The following is an 8304-nucleotide window of genomic DNA, read 5'->3' as shown; positions in this document are numbered from 1 at the left end:
CCGGTTTTGTGCATCAACAAATAGCAACAACAAGTCCATTAAAAAAGCATTCTTAATGTGAGTCACTAGAATTGGTGGTTGTTATGAACTGCAAGAGATTTCCATTTTAGAGCATCAGTGAAACCCCATCTTTAGGATTTTCTGGCTTTATCGTCGCTTATGGTAAAAGATGCTGACAAGGGAAACATGAGTTTAGCTCTCAATGAGAGCATCAATTGTTGGAACCAAATTTGCGTGTATCCGCCGACGGAGGCGAGATCCAATCAGAATTTGCCCATGATCTTTCTCGAGAGGAGAATGAGATTGATTGGGCAGTGTAGTTGAATCCAGATTGGACTACGTACGTATGTCCGGGAAAGAGAATCAAACCACCGATGTAGTTCTAAAAAAGAATGGTGTGATGTGTGCGAAACCACGAAACATCCTTGATGAATAGCCTATGGCAGGGCGTTAAGAAGATGATTCCCCATGGATATGTCTATGCGTAGATGGTGGCGTATATGCACGATGAGACTCCATTAGACATAGAGAGAATACGTGTGTAGTAGTTTTATAGAGAAGATGAAGAATTGTCCATGATAAATGCCCAGGCTAGAGTATTTATAGAGAACCTAAGAATCCTTGTAGGGAGAGTAATCCCATTGGGAGTTTATAAGAGATGCCAGAGGCTCGCTCGGATGGGCCACTATACCATACCTTTTGACGGAAAACTTTCTAGGAGGAAATCTAGGATAAGATATCCAATCCTCCTAGGATTACAATTATGTTATCTAACCCCTAGCCCAAGATATATTAATTTGACTTGACTTAGGGCTTTCTTACGTGTGAGATAAGTAATATCTTCAATGGGCTTAAGTCTAGTATGTTGGACTAAGGTTGTAGACTATGCTTCATGGCCACAGGCAATCCGGTCCTTCTTACCACCCGAGGTGCCACATGTCAAGAGCCCAGAAGATCATCTCAAAATGTTCATTCAACGACCTTAATTGCACTGACCAATGACGTAATATTGAGTGCATACAGTAACATTATAGCAAACATAGCTCGAGCCAACTAATACACAACTTCAAAAACAGTTTTTGCTTTGCTAGTAACAAGGAAACTTCAAACTTGCAAATTGTCAATTACCCTATCCACCTTTTTTTTTATATTTAAATTTAAATACTCTTGATCCTCAAATTGGCTGGCAGAGAATAAGGGTGCTCCTATACTTTGCCAAAGTTCTTAAACCACTTCATTAGGAATATATTCTCACTTATTTTTGTTTTTATTGGTTTGTTATCGAGATAATCTTTATATAATAATTTATAATATGAAATTCCATCACAAATTAATTGGTGACACTATCTTCTATTATTTTAAAGAGTCTAGGGTTTATACATACAGTAATTAATATCTTAATAGATAGAATGTTGTGTTTTTACTTATGTGTTTCAAGTTCAAAATTATTTCTCATCCTCTAAATTATTGTAATACTTTCAAATCATCCCCACTCTCCTTAATAATAATTTTTTTTTTTAAATGTTTATGGTTTATTTACTGTTTAAACACGTACACTCAAATGGAGATGGAACTTATTCCTCTCAAAGGCAATCTATTTGAAAATTCCAAAACGCGTGACCGAAAGCAGAATAAAGCCTGCAATTGAACAAGAAGGCTTTTTCTAGGGAAATAAACGATTCATTCCAACTGGATCATTCCACATCACATGTTCGTTTAGAATTTTGGACTAAAAATAATAATTCCTTCACATTCTTCCTGATAAAGCCTGCAGTATAATAATATCATTTCATCGTATGCGGTTGGTATAAAGCCTTCGCTGTTTTCACATTTGGAGGAATTGTTGTGTTAAAATTGTTATCTTATAATTCTAACAATTGAAGGTTTTTTTCTTTATTTATTTATTTATTTATTTTTTTGTCGAAAAGTAAACTGATATTTAATAATCAAAAACGACTTTATACATTGACCTCAGATAAACCACACGTCGCCCCGCACGAATAACCATCGACCATGGAAAAAAGTTCTTTACCGTTGCCACCACGTCATCCCCCACAACCTCCCAAAACTTATGGTAGAAGCCACTACTAAAACCATCCGGAGCCGGAGACTTAGTAGGGTTAATTTGAAAAACAGCCTCCTTTATCTTTTCCTCATGAACCGGATCAATAAGATCAGCATTATCCTCCTCCCCCACTTGACTCTTTGCGCCTTAGTAGCTTCGGCGGATCATACATAAATCCATTTTTTCCCACCGCCGAGGGCTCGGTTCCGTATGCAAAAGTAGAGCATGGTTGGATCCTTCCAACTTGCTTCCGGATGTGCCTGCCTCAGATGCTAACTTAAGCCTGATCCAAGCGTTCTTGAACTAGCTAGTCATTTCTCCAAGTAAAGTCTTCGTATGCAGAAGTAAAGTCATTTCTCCAAGTAAAGTCTTCGCATGGACCCAGCTAGCCTCGTATTCCCACCCTTTCGTATACAGAACAGAAGTAAACATTTGTCCTCACATAAGCGGGCTTCTCGTGCCAAGAATAAAAACTAGCAAGCACACCTCTTTCAGGATAAAAAGAAAAAAAGAAAAAAAAGAATAAGCACTCTAATATAATAAATTTTGGAGGGAATGAAAACATTTTTTTATTTTTTTTTGGTCGAAGGAATGAAAACAATTAAAATGGTTTCAATTTCAAATACGGGTGGCAAATCACAGGGACTCGCGGAAGGACAAAGCAAGAACACATTCGAGTACCCATGAGATAAAGAATAATTCATGTAAATAAGTATCGTTTGTAAATTAATTTGAAAAATTAAGAAAATCTTACTATAATTGATTAAGAAGTTCTTGCAACTAGTCACAGTCTAACGATATTTTTACGATTAATGGTACATAGATCACATTTTTGTATTACATGATGTGGCAGATGAATGACGGTGGTAGAAACCAATAATTTCTATGCACACCGGTGTAGGATCAATCTTTGCTGATTTCCTCCCCTAACGTTTAACAAACTTAACCTTGGTAACATTATAGTTTGTAAAAAAATAAAAAATATTCAATATAAATAAACTTATTAATTGACATGACATGTACACATAATTTAATCACGTGGTACATAACGTATTACAAAAATGTGATCTCCATAGCATTTTCTTATTTGTATTCACTTGCAGGTGACAGATCTAATATTCAACTTATATAGATGATGAAAACTTATTATATTTGTATTATATTCAGTACTTAGTGTCTGGCCTAACTCAATGTCTCACCCCCTCTTTTTTTTTTAGGAAAACTAATGAAAAAGGGTTTGAAAACTTTGAGTTTTAACAATAAAGACAAAAAGGTAAAGTGAATAGTACCAAGATTGACTTTTTAGTGTAAAAATATGATTTTTTATTAAAGTGAACAATACCGGAAGCTTTTCGTTAAAGTTCATTTTTTTTCCCGTTTACTCCCTCCTTCTATTCTTTAATTTGTTTTTGGTTCGGGATTGCAATACCAAATATAAAATAGGAAAACTAATGAAAATGACTTAAAAACTTTGAGTTTTAACGATAAAGACAAAATAAAGGGTAAAATGAATAGTACCAGGATTGATTTTTTTATGTAAAAATTTAGTTTTTCGTTAAAATAAACAGTACCGAAAGTTTTCGTTAAATTTTCCGTATAAAATTACCAATAAAGATTAAAATAATTTTAAATTGATCTCGCTCACTCTTCTCCTTGTGCATGCCTGCTCACTCCGGTATCTAAATTATCTATTGACAAAATTCTTCTTAACGTAAAAATACAATATAGTTTTCAATCACAAAATAAAATTATAGACAACATGTAAATTCGCACAAATCAATTTTTTGATTTTTTTTCTTCAAGCACGTGTCATCATAGTATAGCTCTAATTTTAAATTTTAAAAATAAATATCTAAATGTCTTTCACTCTCTTTCATATATTTTTTTTTCTTTTCAATTTTTTTAATATTTACACAAACATAATGTCTGAGCATGCATACTCACTCTAGTATATTTACTAAAAAAAATTTAAACATAAACTTAATAAATTGATTTTTTTCCTTTAATGAACATGGTCAATGGCTTTATCTTTTAAATGACTATTCACGCATCTATTTTTACTTTTCACACTCTTGTTAATCTTATCGATTGATCTTCTTCAATTCATTTAATCTGATGGAAGAAAATTAAAAAGAGTGTGCAAAAAGTAAAAATTTGTGTGTAAATAACAACCCTAGCTTTTCTACAGGGCAATATTTTTCCTATTTTTAACTACTTTGATTTAAAATGAAAAAATTCAAACTTGATGTAACAGACAATATACTATATCAATCGATATAAACTACTCATGCATAATAATTTGATTCGAATTTGATTCAAGTTCTTAATAACATTAAAACATAAGAAAAATAATATAGGAGTGCCCGAATCATATCCTGTGGGATATCAAGAAAAGAAAGAAATAGGAGAGACAGGAACGTTGAGTGGGTGGAAAGGAAATTAAAGTGCATTAAAAGTGATGCCTGCAATTTCTGTATATATAAAAAAAAAAAAAAAGTGTGTGTGGTTTGAAACCAGACCCTTTTCCACATTTTACTTATTATTACTATAAAAGCAATAGAAACCAGAGATTTTCCTTCCCATAACTCTCAGTTCGCCATCTCCTGAGTCTGCCCTTCCTTTCAGTCCAGAAGCTTGAGTCCGTCTCCGTCACCGTTCAGCAGAAATGGCCGACCAAAAATATGGTTATCCCTACCCTGCTCAAGGGGGTTATCCCCCTCAAGGAGGTATTTTCTTAACTAATTTCACCTTTTTATGTACCAAAAAAAGTTTATTTCAGTTGGTTTTTTCAGGTTATCAATTTGCGCCTTCTCTTTGTTACCCTTTGTTGGTCTCAAAACTCAAGTCTCTCCCCTGGTTTTAACTATATATAAGTTTTCTTTGATGCTCTTAATTTTCAGTTGATCAACTGTGAGTGTGCTTTTGTATTTCTTAACATGGATTAGTATGTAATTAATTATAAATATTAGTTTCCTAATAACAATCTTCTATGTCACTGCATGTGATGGATTCTTGTTTGAGTATAGTTTAAGCTAGTGTTATTAGCGCTCCAAAATAGCTCACTAGTTTAGTTATTTTTTAATTTACTTGTAAATTTTTGTTTCAAGTTTTAATTTTAATTTTGTTGGGCAATCTTGTAGGTTATTACCAAGGCCCTCCAGTAGTGGCACCTCCACAGTATGCTGCTCCTCCACCCAGGAGAGAACCAGGTTTCCTCGAGGGATGGTAATTAAACTTTCTCAACTATCTCTTATCTAACATGAAATTCTTTTTTTGTTTTTTTCTGGTTAGCTTCCTTTTCTTTCACAATTAAAATCTAATTTCTTTATATGTTATATCTAGTTGATGATGATCTATTTTTGCGTTTGTTGTTTGGATGTGGTGTCAACAGTCTTGCGGCTTTGTGTTGCTGCTGCCTAATTGACGAGTGTTGCTGCGATCCTTCTATCCTCTGTTTCTTTTAGAATTAATATGTATCCATTGGATAATTCCACTACCATATATTGTTGTATAAGTGTAATGCTTCTTGATTGCTAATTTTATTTAATTCGGTAGAATTTATGTACAAGACTACTAGTTGTTTCTGTTCTGCAATCTGTGTGGTATCCAAAATAGTTATATATCTTCTTCATTCACCAGTTCAGCCAATATTAGATGGACAGATGCTAATACAACATCAATACTGACATCGTAGCACAGAATGAGGAGAAATATTTTATTGTGAAGGAAATGCGGATGATATATCATGTGTTTTTATATAAGTGGTGGGAAATTTTATTTTTTAAGTTATTAACTTTTTAACACATATCTCACCATTTGTATAATGACACGTGGTGTACTATCTCGTGTGCCGGTCACACTGTAAAATCTCTCCAGAATGAGGTGTTAGGGTTTAGGGCTAAAGTTTTTATACACTTATAGTCGTTGGGTAATGATAATGCTTAATTTTAGCTAGCTCACAATGTGCCACCAATGTCAATGACTATTGTTGTTTATGGAAGGTTATTCTCTCTTTTTTTTTAGTTTCTTAGACACTCATTTTTAGTTCTGTATTGTGGATTGAGTGAATCAAACGAAATCAACAGTCTTGATTAAACAAGTGTACATAAAAAGCTGAAAAAAAATGTTTATTAATTCTCTTATTTTTCTTGTTGGAGTGAAATAATGTTCACTTGATGATGATGCCCAAGTGATTGACGTTTCACTCGCATGTATGAACAAAGTAAATGACGGAGGTAGAACATAAAAATTCAAAACCAATATGTTTACTTCTTGGACTAGCTAGCATTTGCAATGATGTAAGTGAGGACACGTAAGTCCCCACATTTTGAATTTTGGATCACAAGCTGACAAGGCGATGGACCTTCAACAGTTGTCCTCCAAGACCTTCAAAACCGCGTGGGGCTGGATTGATGAATTTTAAAGACGACGATGGATTTCTCTACGTTTTATTACGATAAACGATAAGGAAAAGAAGATAGCCAATGATGGCCCCCTCAAACGGTGGAGTCGTTGCATGATTGCAGCGAAAATTCTAAATGCTTAGGTGTATGACAGGCCTTAAAACAATAATTCAGCGGTAACAAATGCTTAAATGTATGATATACGGCTAGAATAATAATTGTGCGGTAAAAAATTATAATGAATAGAGCAATAATATTGGCTTTTCTTCCTGAACGATCACATGATTTAAAACTCTCACCTTTTCTACAAAATTACTTCATAAGCTAGAAAACATCAGCATGGAATGATAATTCAAGACATGATACTTTTCTTTGCATCACAATTTAAAGATTCATGATTGGATGGACACTCATGTCAATGTGGCTAATTGAAGTCCCATGACAGCAAAACCAACCTAGTCTAGAGAAACATTTGAACATAAAAAATAGGAAAGCGATGTTTTTTTTAGGAAGTCCTGGGGATTGATGCCAAGCGACTAAGGAATTAGAAGTGCACTATGGGTGCGTTTGTTGCACCGGACTATCTCGGATTGGACTAACTTCAGGGACTAAGCTGGACTGATTTAATGAAGCGTTTGATGCAGTGTCGGACTAAGAAGCAGGATAACTATTAAATTTAGATACTATATTTTGATCATACTTATTTCATAAAACCCAGATCACACTTATTTCAGATAACCCTTAATTAACATTTCAAAATTAATCAAGAAAATATGTAATAAACCATGTATAAACTTTATCAAATATAATCAAGTTTAAATACCAACTCAGACGATTCCAAAGATCTACCAAAAAGTAAAATAAGAAATATAGACACCAAAAAATCAAACATCCAAAGATCAATGGCAGAACACCAGTAATCAAATAGCAGAACACCAGCAATCAAACAGACAAAGCATTTGTTCAAAAAAAAAAAAAAGAAGAAAAAAAGGAATCCCCAAAAATGAATCATAAAGAATCCCCAAAGACTACAACACGAATCTCCCCTCTCTTGCTGCAAGACGAATCTCTCCTCTCTCGCTTCAAGATGAATCTGCAATTTGCGTGACGACGAAGACGAGTAGGGTGGTGGGGATGTCAATGCAAAGAGGAGAGAAGCAGACTAGAGGTGAATTGAACAGCTGTTGGAGAAGAGGAGTGGGGTGGGTGGGGCTGTCGGTGCAAAGAGAAGACAGAAACAAACGAAGCATATGAAGAAGACGAAACGAAGCAGACGAAGTGAAGCGAGCGAAGCGAGAAGGGGCTTAGCAGTCCTCTCGTATTTGGGGGGTCTCGCTAAGACCTTCTAACGAAGGTGTTAGTCGGGACGAGTCCCACTTAATACCATTAAAGGTAATCCCTCCCTGTAACAAACACAAGACTAGACTGACTTTTAGTCCAGTCTAGTCTAGTGAGACTTAACGAAGGGAAACAAACACACCCTATATGAACACTACAAAGGCGCGTAGAAGTGGTTTATAAATGAGTAGCTCCTTCTAAGTAGGTATTTACAAATCACTCTCATATACCTTTATATATGATGTAATTCTAATCCCTTCTATCTAACATTTTGTGATTTATTACTTACTAACCTAACTTCAATTCCTTGGGACTTGGAAATTTCTCCTATGAACATATCTCAAAATAAAATTTTGAAGTATTTAGGGTCAAGGTTCTAAAACACGTTAGGTGCTAGTCGGGCGGCGGGCTGACGCCTAGTGCCTCAGCGGCTAGGCGAGATCTAGGCGGATTTAGATAAATTTCCTGTATATCTTGTAAATAAGTACACATAAAAAA

General features: G+C 34.6%; 1 long non-coding RNA gene across 1 annotated transcript; it reads left to right on the top strand.

Annotated features, from left to right (window-relative positions):
• Window positions 1-4371: 4371 nt before the first annotated feature.
• LOC103448162 (uncharacterized) lies at window positions 4372-5700 on the top strand. The gene is made up of 3 exons (XR_531171.4): window positions 4372-4791; window positions 5206-5290; window positions 5457-5700. It is a non-coding gene; the product is annotated as an uncharacterized lncRNA (long non-coding RNA).
• Window positions 5701-8304: the final 2604 nt, after the last annotated feature.

The sequence above is a fragment of the Malus domestica genome, chromosome 01 (assembly GCF_042453785.1).
Source record: "Malus domestica chromosome 01, GDT2T_hap1".
In the NCBI taxonomy this organism is placed as follows: Eukaryota; Viridiplantae; Streptophyta; class Magnoliopsida; order Rosales; family Rosaceae; genus Malus; species Malus domestica.
The sequence above is the reverse complement of the archived record's forward strand: the minus strand, read 5'-3'. Positions and strand labels throughout refer to the sequence as shown.